This window comes from Gasterosteus aculeatus, chromosome 16 (genome assembly GCF_964276395.1).
Source record: "Gasterosteus aculeatus chromosome 16, fGasAcu3.hap1.1, whole genome shotgun sequence".
In the NCBI taxonomy this organism is placed as follows: Eukaryota; Metazoa; Chordata; class Actinopteri; order Perciformes; family Gasterosteidae; genus Gasterosteus; species Gasterosteus aculeatus.
Window position 1 is genome coordinate 10529556 of NC_135704.1, and position 13317 is coordinate 10542872.

Below are 13317 nucleotides of genomic sequence, written 5' to 3' on the forward strand. Positions count from 1 at the left end.
TTCCACCATTGCCTCCTTTTAATTCTCCAGATATAAACCACCTTTGCAGCATGAATAATAACAAATGTCTCCTATTTCTAATAATACGATGATGATGTCAGTATAAACTAGCACAGTAGACAGCACATGCCCGACCAGCTGTTACAATATCCCAGTGCCTTATTGTAGCTTTTCACAAAACGGCCGAGCTTAGCACAAAGGGTCTGTCGTCGCGTTGTAAAGATGTTTGGTGCTGAAGAACAGTTCTTGTGGCGTATCCTGCCACCTTGTGGAAGATGTGTTGAGTCTTAGTCCAAGGAAAAGTGGAGGTACTGAGCCTGCATTTCAAAATAACTCACAACAATACTAACAACCAATATTACACCGCAAACACTTTTCCCATAATAAAGTTAACTTTTCCCATAATAAAGTTTTATTGTGTATGTTGGTGGTTCGAGTCCCGGCTGCCCCATGTCTCAAGTCGAAGTGTAGGAGCAAGAAACCTAACCCCTAATTGCTCCCTGGGCAAAAAGTAAAAAGCCATGGGTTTAAAGTGTAATGTAAGTCGCTTTGGATAAAAGCGTCTGCTAAATGACCTGTAATGTAATGTGATGTAAAAAAAGTTCTCGGTAAAAAGTTTTCAAAAACAAATTCATAATTTGGTCCAGGTTTGACAATTTTACACACCGCTTTTTCTGAAGTTTCTTTATAAAAATAATGAATCAAATTTTATTACTTGATCACATCTGCATTTTTTGGGGATTTCCTTTGGAGTTCAGTGATGTAGCAGTAATTCCATGTTCCATTCAATTCCAAGTATGATGAAATAGAAATCTTAAAATAAAGTATTTATTCCTAAAGTTCATAAATGTGTTCATAAATTATTTTCCATCACTTACTAACTTTTTACCATTGTGATACACTTCAATATTTGCATTTCATTTATTCTCCAAACACACAAAAACACTCACAGACACAAGATACATATTAACACGTTTAGACTCACTGCTGCCAACATTTCCCTGTTACAGTGACTAAAATGTTTATAGGGACTGGATTCATACAATTAGCTAAGAGAGCAATTATTATTCTTTCAGGGTAAAACGTTTTTTTATGTCTATGACTGTGATTTGAAGGGATCATTAAATATTTTACAGAAATTGTGAATAACTGAAACCTGAGCAGAGGATGATCCTCATGACTTCTCTTACGTATATATATATATATATATATATATATATATATATATATATATATATATATATATATATATATATGGTCCAGGAAGGAGGTGTTGGAAGCGTCTTCCCCCGACCAACTTCTGTCTGTTGGTCTCTGCTGCCACAGTATTTTAGTATTTCCTTTTTCATGTCTAAAAACCCCTTAGATTGGATTGTTACCATCTGTGAAGAGTTGGGTAAATTGTGGAGTGGACCTACCAGATGTTTTGCTCATTCACCCACCTGCACCAACTCTGAGTCTCCAGCAGGTGGCGATAGATGCAAAGCGATGCCTCAAACGTCAGCACTTGACTTAATGTATTATTTACTCTACTATGGAAACATTATTCAGATCACTTTCAGGAGGCCTCTCAAAGACGTGGACGTAAAGAGAGCTTTAAATTAACCATGTTTGCGTGAGTTGCAATCAGTGCTTTAACTATTCAACTTTTGGGTTTGCAAATAAGTGTCAATGATGAATAGAAATATAAAATCTGTGGTGTTATTCATGTTTTAGAGAACCTCCATTTTGCCTGCCATCAGACTGAAGCTGCAGACGGGCTTAAGTGGGCCGCCTTGATTAGCTGCAGATGCACATAGAGGAGAATTGTAAATGTTACTATGTAGGTCACAGCGTTCACGAATAGCAACACTTTGGGCTCAGTGCTGCATATTTACAAATCTAGAACAGAGTGAGGCCACAGAACAGCTTTGCATCTTTGAAGTTAAATCCAAGGAGAGAGAAAAAGGAGAGCAACACTGATATGTTTTACTTTTTCACCTCCACATGCAGATGATTCATTTTGATTGTTTGATTAATTAAACTCCTCGCGGCAAACAGCTCTGCCTTATTAATTATGCATTTCGCAACGATTTTAATGTTAATTTGATGAGGTTTTCATTAATGAATGCGTGCTCAGAGATATCACCATTTCCTGGCTTCTGCAGCAGGAAGAGAAGCTTTCAGATGACTTTAGACCCACACACTGTGAAATAAAAGTACGAGGCTCCATATTTCCGACAACCATGGAGCACACATGGATATGAAGCCTCAACATACGGCGGCGCCTAATTGGGCGAGAATGGAGACAGAAATAAAGATGGCGGGGGGAGGGCACCAGTTGAGAGTGTGTGTTTTACCCTCTCGACAAATGAGCAGGATAACGAGTGGAGCTGATCTGCTGACGGACAGGCTGCTCCAGCTGTTCCCATGATTCGACAGGTATATCATGCTTTAGCCCTTCGCAGTCTGCTCCGGCAGACTGGCACTTAATTAGGAAAGGATTAAGGCCAAAACAGCCCGATTAAGTGGATGGTGTCATAAATACAGAATGGCGACCCTTTCTCTTTCCGGGGGGCATCAGGGGTGAAACATTTCTTCTAAAGGTTAGCTGAAAAGAAGATGCTTCAGGCCTTACGCTCCAGATTTCTCAACAATGAAGAGTCTTCCCCCTGCTGAGGGGTAACGTCTTTTGAGAACTCACTTTAGCCCCTCGTATACCAGGGAGACAAAGATGAAACGGCTCGATTTACATTTGATTTAGATTATGTAAATAAACGGTCGCGTCCCAAATCAAACACAGGGCACAATTTAAGCTGCATGCAGCAGCGCCGCAGAGATGGGCCCCTATTGTTATTCTAATTTAAGGAATGATGTATTTCTTTCATACGTGGCCTGGACATTTAATTGAACTCTTGACGGGATATAATTTGTTCTCTCTACAAATACTGATAACCACTTATTATTTTCGCTCTCCAACCTCCGAGCACTACTATGCATGTTTGCTTTTCCTCTCGATTTGGAGGGTTTGACTGGGCACGACATCTGGCTCTGCCAGGAGGGATGTGAATCTGTTTAATAGTATTAAAGGGGTGCATCATCTACGCTATCGTGTGGAGGCGAGTCCCTGGTGGGCATGGCCACGTGCAATAAGCCGGCCCGACTCTGCCAATCCCTCCCCTGGGCGCTCCCCGATGCTTCTGGAGGCACGGGGACGTCTGCTCCATTAGCCTCCTCTGGCATTAGCATGCATGAGGTCTATTCATGGCAGCGCGCTTGTGACTGTATGTGCAATGCATACTGCATGTGCAAAGTCTTATTCTGTGTACTCAGTTCTGTTTCCCATGTGAATTGGCTTATTGTGTTATCAATATTTGATACCGGTCCACTCTACTCTCTACGCCTATTCCCTTCCCTTAATAGAAGCATCCGGTCTGAAAAAGTCACGTGGTTGTTTTGTGTTTTTCCCTTGATTGTAGACATGAGTTGTTTCTTTGTGTCTCTTTGTTGTTGTTGTTGTTCTGTGCATCTCATTGTGGTTGTTAACTGTGTTTGTTTGTGCCCCTCTTTCTTTTGTGACCCCAGACCTCTTGGGCCCCCGGGTATGTACCCCAAAGGTTAATCAGTCCATGCATGCATGCTGACCGTACCATGATGGATTGTCTGGTAAAACCAGGGAGGAGAGCTTGGACCAGTCTCATCTGGCCTTGTATTTACTCTTTGTTGTCCTGTGGAAATAATTCCTCGTGCTTCATGAACTAAAGGATCTGAATACTTCTATAAAAGTACTGCAGTAATGCAGGGTATAGAAATACTGAGTTACACGTCCTATAGTGGAGTGCATGTGCAGGTAAATCTCTTGCAATAAATCATCATTCAACAACAAGCTCATCACATAAATGTATTCTGCAAAGCATTGTTTTTTTTCTACTACATATAATATAATTTGTTATTTGTATAGTAAAGGGGAAAAACACTGGTAGGATTCTAGTACAGGACATTCTTTTTAAAGTTATTTATTCCCTTAAAAGGATCTATAATGATAAATATATATTAAATAACCTTTTATAATGCGTCGCTCACTTTGTCACTGGGCTGCTTCACCATCTGCATTTCATGTTCCTATTTGATGACCGTATCTTTCAAAGGCAAAACCGTTTGGGTGTTTAATTCATGAACATTGATCCACTACTGAGAAGCGCGGTGAATGGTCTTCTTATCCCTGCGTGAGGTCAGTTTATTTTTAAATGATTTCACAATGTGCTGGTGAGATGTCTCTGTGCTGAAGCATTGACCCTTCAACATGCTTACACTATCGGGATTATTGATTGTCAGACAGTTCAGCGGGCATCTTGAGGATTGATTTCTTTTAGAGAACTATTGATTTTTTATTCATTTCAATAATTTTCATATTTACATGGATTCATTTGAAAGTTTTACCTGTATTATATTATTATCGTGTTCAAGAATAAGTATTTTATTTATTTACAAAAGAAAGCTCTTCTTTTTCAGAAGCTAAAAAAATATCCTGGACGTGTTCTTGACATTGGCTTGCAGCGTCGACCCCTAGATTTACCCTCCCCCTTCCTCACCCCCTCCCCTTCCCCTGCACACCCTCTGCTCCCTGACCGTTGTTACTTATTGCTCCCTTATCATTGTCGGCATGCAGTTGTGTTGATTTATTGGTTCTGCCGCCATCTTGATCCCCCTCATTAGCTCCTTCATTACGCCGTTGATCATTTCATGGTGGGCCATATTGTACACTTAGTTTTATTGAGCTGCCTCTGAGAACGTTCTTTTGCTCAATGGTTTCCATGACAGATTCCTTATTTCATCACATTTGAGCGTCAGGTTTTAGTCCCTTTTGTTATCAGAAATAAGTAAAAACAAATGTTTTTCTCAGTGTACTAAAGCTGTGTGGTTATTTTAATAGAAACAGTTAAGCAGCATAAGTACTTGACAATAAGTTGTGAACTACTGCCAGCCTCATGCATTTGAGACACACACTTTGTTTATGCTTGTACAAGTGCAACTATGGTATTTAACACTAGTATCTGCAGCCAAAAGACACTTCGCCCACTGCCCAGTTACATTACCTCAGGTGCAATTTTTGTACAATGAATCACATTGACTGTTTGCTATCCAGGCTCCTGTAGCCTCTCTACTATTATTACTATTACTCTCTAGCCTGTGCTTCCTTTATTGTATTGTTCCGGCTGTGCTGCTTCAACTTCCCTGCATGCGATCAATAAAGTGCATTTTTAATTTCAAATTCACTTTCACCAAATGTTTTGCTCTTTTCATAATAACAATATGACAAACCCTTCGTATCAGGAAATGTTGAATGAACCGTCACATGGATGGGGGAAGGTTCCAGTTCGTATGTGATGCACGAGGTAAGCCGCTTTAAAAAAAAGCATCTGTAAATGCTGCTGCATTTAAAACCTGCTGCTGCTGCTCCATTTGTAGACTCATTGTCAAAGCAACAACATGCAGTACATGCAATATGATTGAAATGATCTGAAATGAATGCATCGGCTGTGAACCTGTGATGGGATATCGCAGGGTCAACTCACCATTATACCTGAAGAGTTCACCTCCACAAAATTGATCATGTTGGTGGGAGTTTCACACTTGAGAAAACAATTAACAAAGTGCCTGATTAAGTACATGATTCACACTGCTGTTTTATGTATATACTGAATTGTATTTCTGACGTCATTAAATCGTTCTTTCTGTTCCATCTACGTGGTCTCCCTTCCACCGTCTATGATTGTGCTGCCGCCGCTTTGTGTTCATCACGGGCCACAAAAAGAGTCCGGCGCCTTTTTGTCAGCTGTATCTTCCATTTTCTTCAGCTCTAATTTGAGTCAGTCACCCTCTAATGGGATTTAATTAATCTACTAAATGGGTTTAAAAACAGCCTCAGCCTGATGTGGATTTGAAAAATCCTTATGTGACCTTTAGAAATGTTTTCAAGATGCACAACATTTGACGACAAGCTCCTCGTGGTTAATTTTCTTCTGAGCTTGATGAGATTAACGTGATTACAGAAGAGGCTGCTTAGCCGAGATTTAACTATCAAATGTTTAAGAGCGGTGTCGAGCTAATGAGGGCACTTCTCGTCACACATGAAGGGCAGTGGGATTACTGTGGCCTGTTAAGACACTGGGGGCCGTGAGGTCTTCGCCTTTATTGTCAGCATTAAGGTCTGTAGCGTGCTCATAAAGTGTATTATAGCGAGGCGTCCTTATGACGACAGAGACCTGATAATCCCCGTGAATCCAAACACAGAGCTGTGGACGTGTGAACGTGTGAATGCGTATTCATCCGCTGCTAAAAATAGTATCCAACAAACACACCATTCACTCCTGTTTTAGCAACTTTTTTTTAAAAAGCGACAGAGCCCGTGTGTTTTAGGAAAACAGCAGACTGTTTATCCTGCGATGACAAGTGAAAATGTCTGCCTCCACATGACAGGAACAAAAAGCACAGGACACAATATGTTGGGTTTTCTTCTGACTCTTTTTTAAATAAATGTTACGGCAAATTACAGTACAATCTCTTTGCTGTGTGCATGATATCTTTTTTGACAGCTTTGTTAATTAGATCAGAAAGTATGAAGAGGAAAAATAACAAACATGAATTAATAATCATGCACCATTTATATTTGCTTACAAATAACACCTTGCATTTAAAATAAGAAGAACGAGAAGACACGTTTCATGAATAAAAGTATTGCAAGTTTTCCGATGGTGGTCACAGAATTGCAGAGGAGCCTCATATTGTTCACAAAGTAGTGACACAAACAAAAAAAAATCATGAAATCCTTTAAAGCGATCAAGTCCTTCAGACATTGGGAAGTATGCGTATATGGATTTGATTCTCAAAATAACACAATGGGTTTATTGGATTCTAGTACAGGACTTCCTTTCTTCTGCTCCTTTGACATCTTCTATTTCACTCCTTTGCGCTGATGTAATTGGACGTAACCTTTGCTGATCCAGTATCTATACTGGTTGGTTGAGCCTTGCAAAGCATAGAGCGATTCTAGTTTAAATTAGAAGACACAGGCATGATCACCGCTGCTGGCACACGGACAAACATGTCGAATCACAAGTTTTTCTCTAACAAACGCTTTAAAACTGAAATCTTTTGTTGTGAAGTCCCGATCGATGGTGCTGGGCTCGTTGCTTTAAGCGGGCAGCTGAGCGGATTGTTGTGATGATTGTTGCCACTGATTAGGAGACTTGCAGCTGCTTTCCACCAGCGAATGAATTAATCAAGGCCACAAAGACGAGCTAATCACTGTTTTATCATTTCTCCATTAAGTGAAGTGATGGCTAATTACTGTTTGTGCTTTAAGACAGGCTTTCAGGAAATTATATATTGCTTTGAAGTCGCATATAATATTTTATTGATTTCTTAAAGATCTCTTACTTTAACATTACACTGGTTCTATTTCATATCTTTTTGTTTGATGTGTTTTACACATTCAACTTATTTATCGCACACATTTTAAGGGTTAGTTTACCCCAATTGCAGTAAAATGATATATATGATAAAACACGTTATCCGTTTTATTTGAATTTGAACACTTAGTTTTAACCAAATGGGATACAACAGACACACGTTCCCTCTTACCACCACGGTCTGTTCTTGAGCAAACTGGTCATGAATTCCTGTCATTGACATCGCTGTTGTATTTTTAAGCGTATTTATTTTGATGAGCAGAGTGCCAAGTAATCCCATTATATGGAGGGCTGACATCTCTGTGAATGAGATTTCTTGAATGGATTGTTGAATACAAACCTTTTCTCACCTGGAAGCAACGTGACACACTATGGACTCTTACAGCTGTGACGTGTCAGCCATGACAGATATTGATCAGTCCAGACATTGTGATATTTCCACAGTTCTATCACATTTAAGTCTCTGTTCCCACAAACCTAATGCCTTTCTATTGTGCGCTCAATCGAAAACTGCAGTTTTCCATTATTCCTTCCGTGAGGGAAGCGGTAAATGGCGGAATAAGGGAAACTTTATCCACAATCTCTCAAAGCCAGGCTCTGTAAAGGATTTGCCATTGTGTGCCACAGAATATGACCTAACCAGTACAACACAGCAAGGAAAAGATTCAAATGCTGTATTTTTACTCGCAAGCTTGCACAAGAATTATGCTTAATCTGCTGCATTCCTGTATTCTTCCTGTGTTCCATCCGGAATCGATTCAGCTCTCAAGCTTTCTGACCGGCTGGTTGGTAAACAATCTGAGCGTGATCAATGTCGGCCCGTTCATTTACGAGAGGAGGCTCACCCGAACAATCAGAGAGCGAAGGCCCCCGATAATCAAAAAGAAAAATGGTTTCCGCATCACTGCCTCCGAGTCGATGGTTTCCCACCTGGGCGATTATACGTCATTTATATGTCAGTTCACATAATACAAGCGTCTACAAAAGTGCTTCATCTGTGGTTTGCTGGACTATTGTAGAAGGGTCGCACTCCCACCTAACGTGCTATTCTCTCCCATGTTAACAGGGACTATATTTATCTATATCTACATACATACTTAATCTAACACTGACCAATCATGAGTTGGATGCAAATTGTTTACTCATCCGATGAATACAAAGGATGGTAAGTTAGTTTTTCACCCTCGTGAATTCAGGCTTCTGCAGACTTCTTAACCAGCGAGGAGCAAAGCAAGGCCCCCGTGTCCACAGTGAGCGAGATCGTCCCTGCTTAACGCCGCATTTAGAGATTATGGAGAAACTGACAATTTCACATCCAACATTTTGGGAGAAAGACAAAGCGCTGGTTAAGGGGGCGGGACCTGCAGCTGAATTACTCTGCAGCAGCAGAGTGCTGTGTATTCCCACAGCGCCGGGGATGCGTGGATAATAGGGTTGGCGGTGGTGGAGGGGAGTTCAAACTCACAAACAAAGAGGAACTCTGTTTGAAAGTCTTGGCAGGTTACGTTCGTTAGGCTGCCGCTTGTGTAATGTCTTATTATGGGCATTGTGTAAAGGGAGGTGTGTTTGTGTGGACTAAAACTTTTCAGACTACATACTTTTACAGCTCAAATGATTATTTGTGCGTTTATATATGTGGTTGCTGGTTTATTGTTTCAATCAATCAATCAATGTCAATCACTTGACACGGCTGCTTAGATAATGCTAATGCGATCCTGTTGGACTTTTAATGCCCCTGTTGACACAACGTTATTTAACTAAACAATACTTCCAGGCAGTTTCTCTTACTTTCCTACAGTGGGACTTTGTTTCTATTGGTTACTCAATTTTTTCCGAAAGCTGAAATCAAATCGATCTCACACATCATCCGGTCGCACTCAGGAAGTCTCTGTTTGTCTAAAACATACGTGCTCGTTTGAATGGGATTTGCTATAAAAATCCTTTAATGAGATTACTTTCACAACTTTCCCAGTCTGCCCTTATTTGAAACGTGTGAAAACCAGACACTGACTAACGATGCGAATCACACACAGAGGTGTGTTTTTACAGCTGACTTCTGAGAACTTGATCTCATGTGTGAATGTAACACAATCGAGCTGTCTGCGTTTCAGGATGAAATAGAAGCTGCAAATAGTTGATGGTTCAGTGCCGGCGATCACGTGTCGGATGTCAAAGATCGATGCTGGTTCATTGGTCCTCGACGCTGACAAGTAGCTCCAACGTAAAGTCTCCCACATCATTATTAGACATTTACAGCAACTCTCAGTGTTGAATGGGATACATTTTTGTTTTTATGAGTTCTCTAGTTGACCCAATGTGGTTTTGTTGCCTGAAACTAAGTTTATTTTGAAAAGACACTGTAACAACTAACTCGGCGTCAGTCCCACGTCGGGAACTAACGGCGGAGGGGGACGTAATGTGAACACAACTAGGAACACAAAGGCTTGTGTGAGTCATTCATAATGAAATAAATAAATTCTATATATACGTTGGTAGTCCCGATCAGGTAAAAACAGTTATTCTTTTAAAAAGAAGAATGGTTCTGAAGTGGTTTGAGAAGTTTGTTTGCATTAATTGTCATTCGCCGTAAGGAACTCAGGTGGAAACTGCCGAACACCAGCAGGCTTTATGCACACGGGGAATGAGTCATTCGATTTCTTAGTTATTTTTACTCCTTCCTTCCTCCGTCATTCACTGCAGAGGTGTTCACGCTGCTGTTTCTGATGCCGTCAGGCGTTTTTTATGAGCTGAGCCCAAAATATGTTTTGGGATGATTCCAGCTGAAGGCTGCTACGCTAAAGTAGCTCTAAACTGACACAATACTCGTGACGATACAACATGAAGTTTCATTGAGCTTTCCCATTGTGGACTTTTATTCTTTCCTTCTGGTGTTGTTCACAGATGGGAGAGGCCTTTTATGAAGTAAAAAATGCACGCAAATAAAATTGTTCATACATCAGCATACTCTAAAATATCTTGATTCATACATGAGGAACATTCTATTCACTCATAGAAATTGAACTATTCCTTTAAGAATTATTGTGATGATTTAGAATGATTAAAAGAACTAAATGAACAATATGAGGCATTTCCTTTGGTATTCTGTTAAAACACCCAAAGATGGCCTAAATATTTCCCTCATTAAATAAATCATCCTATCCTGTTATCATCAGTCTGTTGCCAAAATAGCCGAGGCACAATGAGCCATTCATTATCCTCCAAGCTCCGGTATTCAGACTGTTGTTGGGGAAGCCCGTTCAGCGCAGAGCCACACGGAGATACAAGACCATTCAAGCCTCTTAATTATTCTCCACAGCCATTTGTCATTCCATACAACACCGTTCTTCTGCAGAAAAGCAAGTGATTCCCAGAGTCGATGGCTTTGTGGCAACACAATTAGTTCTCCAGAATGTTTTAATGACAGCGTTTGCTGCCTGTATTTACTTTTTTTTAATGGCCCCTCCACCGATGATATTAGTAATTGCAGAAGAATAGTAATATTCTTCATCAGGAACAAAGGGGTAGACAATCCTACTCACAGCGGCTATATGCTACATCTTTTCATTTTATTTGGCAAACAAAGATAAAATCATACTACCTGAGATTCAATCCTGCCGCCAGGAAACAGGCTACATTTGTATGATTTTACTATGTTTGAGTCACATAACATAAACAGGTCGAATAGTAATGAAACCTATTTTTCTAATACAATTTTGTCATTTTCCCAATAACTGAACTATTGTCAAATGAATTCTGAGAGGGAATAAATACAAAATAAAGGTATTTCCAGAACCTAACAGGGAGAAGATGGTGACTTCATTGTATTCATTTCTACCTGCGTATACATATGTATGAGCAGGACCTGGTCATTGCGCTTGTGAAGCGTGACAGCGGTGATGAGATTGAAGCACGGAGTCACTGGTATGCTCAGTGTCTGACATTTTCAGACCACACTCTCCCAGTTCACAATTACAATGGGCACCGCATGCCAAGTAGGTCTTCACGGGTATTTTTGTGCATAACAGAAAAACAGTGAAAGAAAAAAAACGTGGATTTTTATATGCAATATATAATAGTAAAACGGCAACGGCACAGATGTACACGTTGCACTTTGTTCGTATGCATTGCATGAGGCTTTTGCTTCTCAAGAGTAAGATCACACACTGCAGGGTGAATCTACAGTTTACAGCACGTGTGACTAGCTCACACCGTCATGTGCCTCTACATAGTAGAGTGTGTCACACGTATGTTCTGACCTTGCCGTGTGAATTGCAAAGTGTGATAGCAGCCTCCCATGCATCACTGTCAAAATGCAGGCTGCTCCAGCCACATGCAGGTAATCTATTTATCCCGGTAATTTGTTCCACGCTTCTAGCAAGCGAAGCAAAAAAAAAAAGCAAACATTCAAGCCGCGTCTTGTGCATATGTGGTATTTCCTGGTGGCTGAAGAATATGTTGCCTTTCTTCACCAGCGCTTCAGGTTGTCCTCTCACCTATAGGTCCAATGATGGGTTTATTATTTAGTATATGTATCCTTGTGGTGTCCCCATGTGACTTACAAGACTTACAGAGACATCCTTTGTCTTCTGCATTTATTTTTCTGCATCTGGGTTCTCACTCTATGCAATGCTCTAGTTTCCTCTCATACATTATGTAACTCCTTGATATCAAGCTTTAGTTAAGAATGAGGTAAGTGAATCAGCTTCCTGTTACATGAAATCAAAGCCATTCAGCGTTGGACAGCACTAGAACAGCATCTATTCAATTTGGTATTTTCCTTGGTTATGAATTAGGATTTATGGATGACGACCAACACAACCACTTTGCATCTGAAACAAAGAGTGTTACGTGGGAGACGGGAGTCGAAGCCCTGAGAGATTGTTAATGGTCCTTTATGCTGGTGCTGGGTCAGCAGTGCATTAGAAGAACATGTCCTTATGTAACTCTCTATCCCACAGAAATAGTCACATCAACCGCTCAAGGGCTCGCAAGAGACAGGAAGAGATATTTGAAATTAAGTTTTATCCAAGAACATTTTGCGAACCAGTTTCTCGAAATCAAATAGTAGAAAAGGAAGATTGAATTAGTGTTTGAATCCCAGAACCTTTCATTGTTCATCATGTAATTAACTCTAAGACAGCGTTCCCTTTCTTGGTGATCTCAATACTCATTTGTTGCACTCTATCTTCTGTTATTTCCAATTTTGTGAAGCTTCTAGATTATTTTAGTTTGGCCCTATTTGTGATGCAACTGAGCGACAAAAGAACAGCAGACCTTCTGCTCTCCCATGTTTTCTGGCTGGATGACGTGAATTGATTTTGCTGTCATTGATCATGAGCGGATCTTTTCCAGGTTCCACTCTCCTCTCCTATACCTCCCACAGTTATTGACCCCTTCAATTCCCGCTTTTCCTTGCTTCTTTCCTGCTTTCACTGAACCAAAAGGACCTTCTTAATATCACTGAACAGTATTCTGCGTCGAAGAGCTCCACAGTGCTTGAACAATTTATCAGGTGCAAGAAACTGAGACCTCCTCTGACAAGGAATTTAAAGATACAAAACTGGAAAAAAATATAAACTCTGTGACTTCCTCTTTTAAACATCTAATATAGGTCTATCAGGACACTGTTGAAGATGCAAAGAACACATTATGTTCTAATCTGATCACTAAAACAGGATTCTATTTCAAACCATGAATTTTGTTATCTGACCCCCGTCCATCCAGACAGTTGATTCAACCTCAGAGAGATGTGAGGATTTCCCTAATTACTTTTAAAAGGAAAAAGTGGAGATTAAGCCGTTTTTAAAATCCCAACTGGTCACAAAAGGAGACCCGGCATTTGCTGTGGGACTCCAGCTCTGGAGAT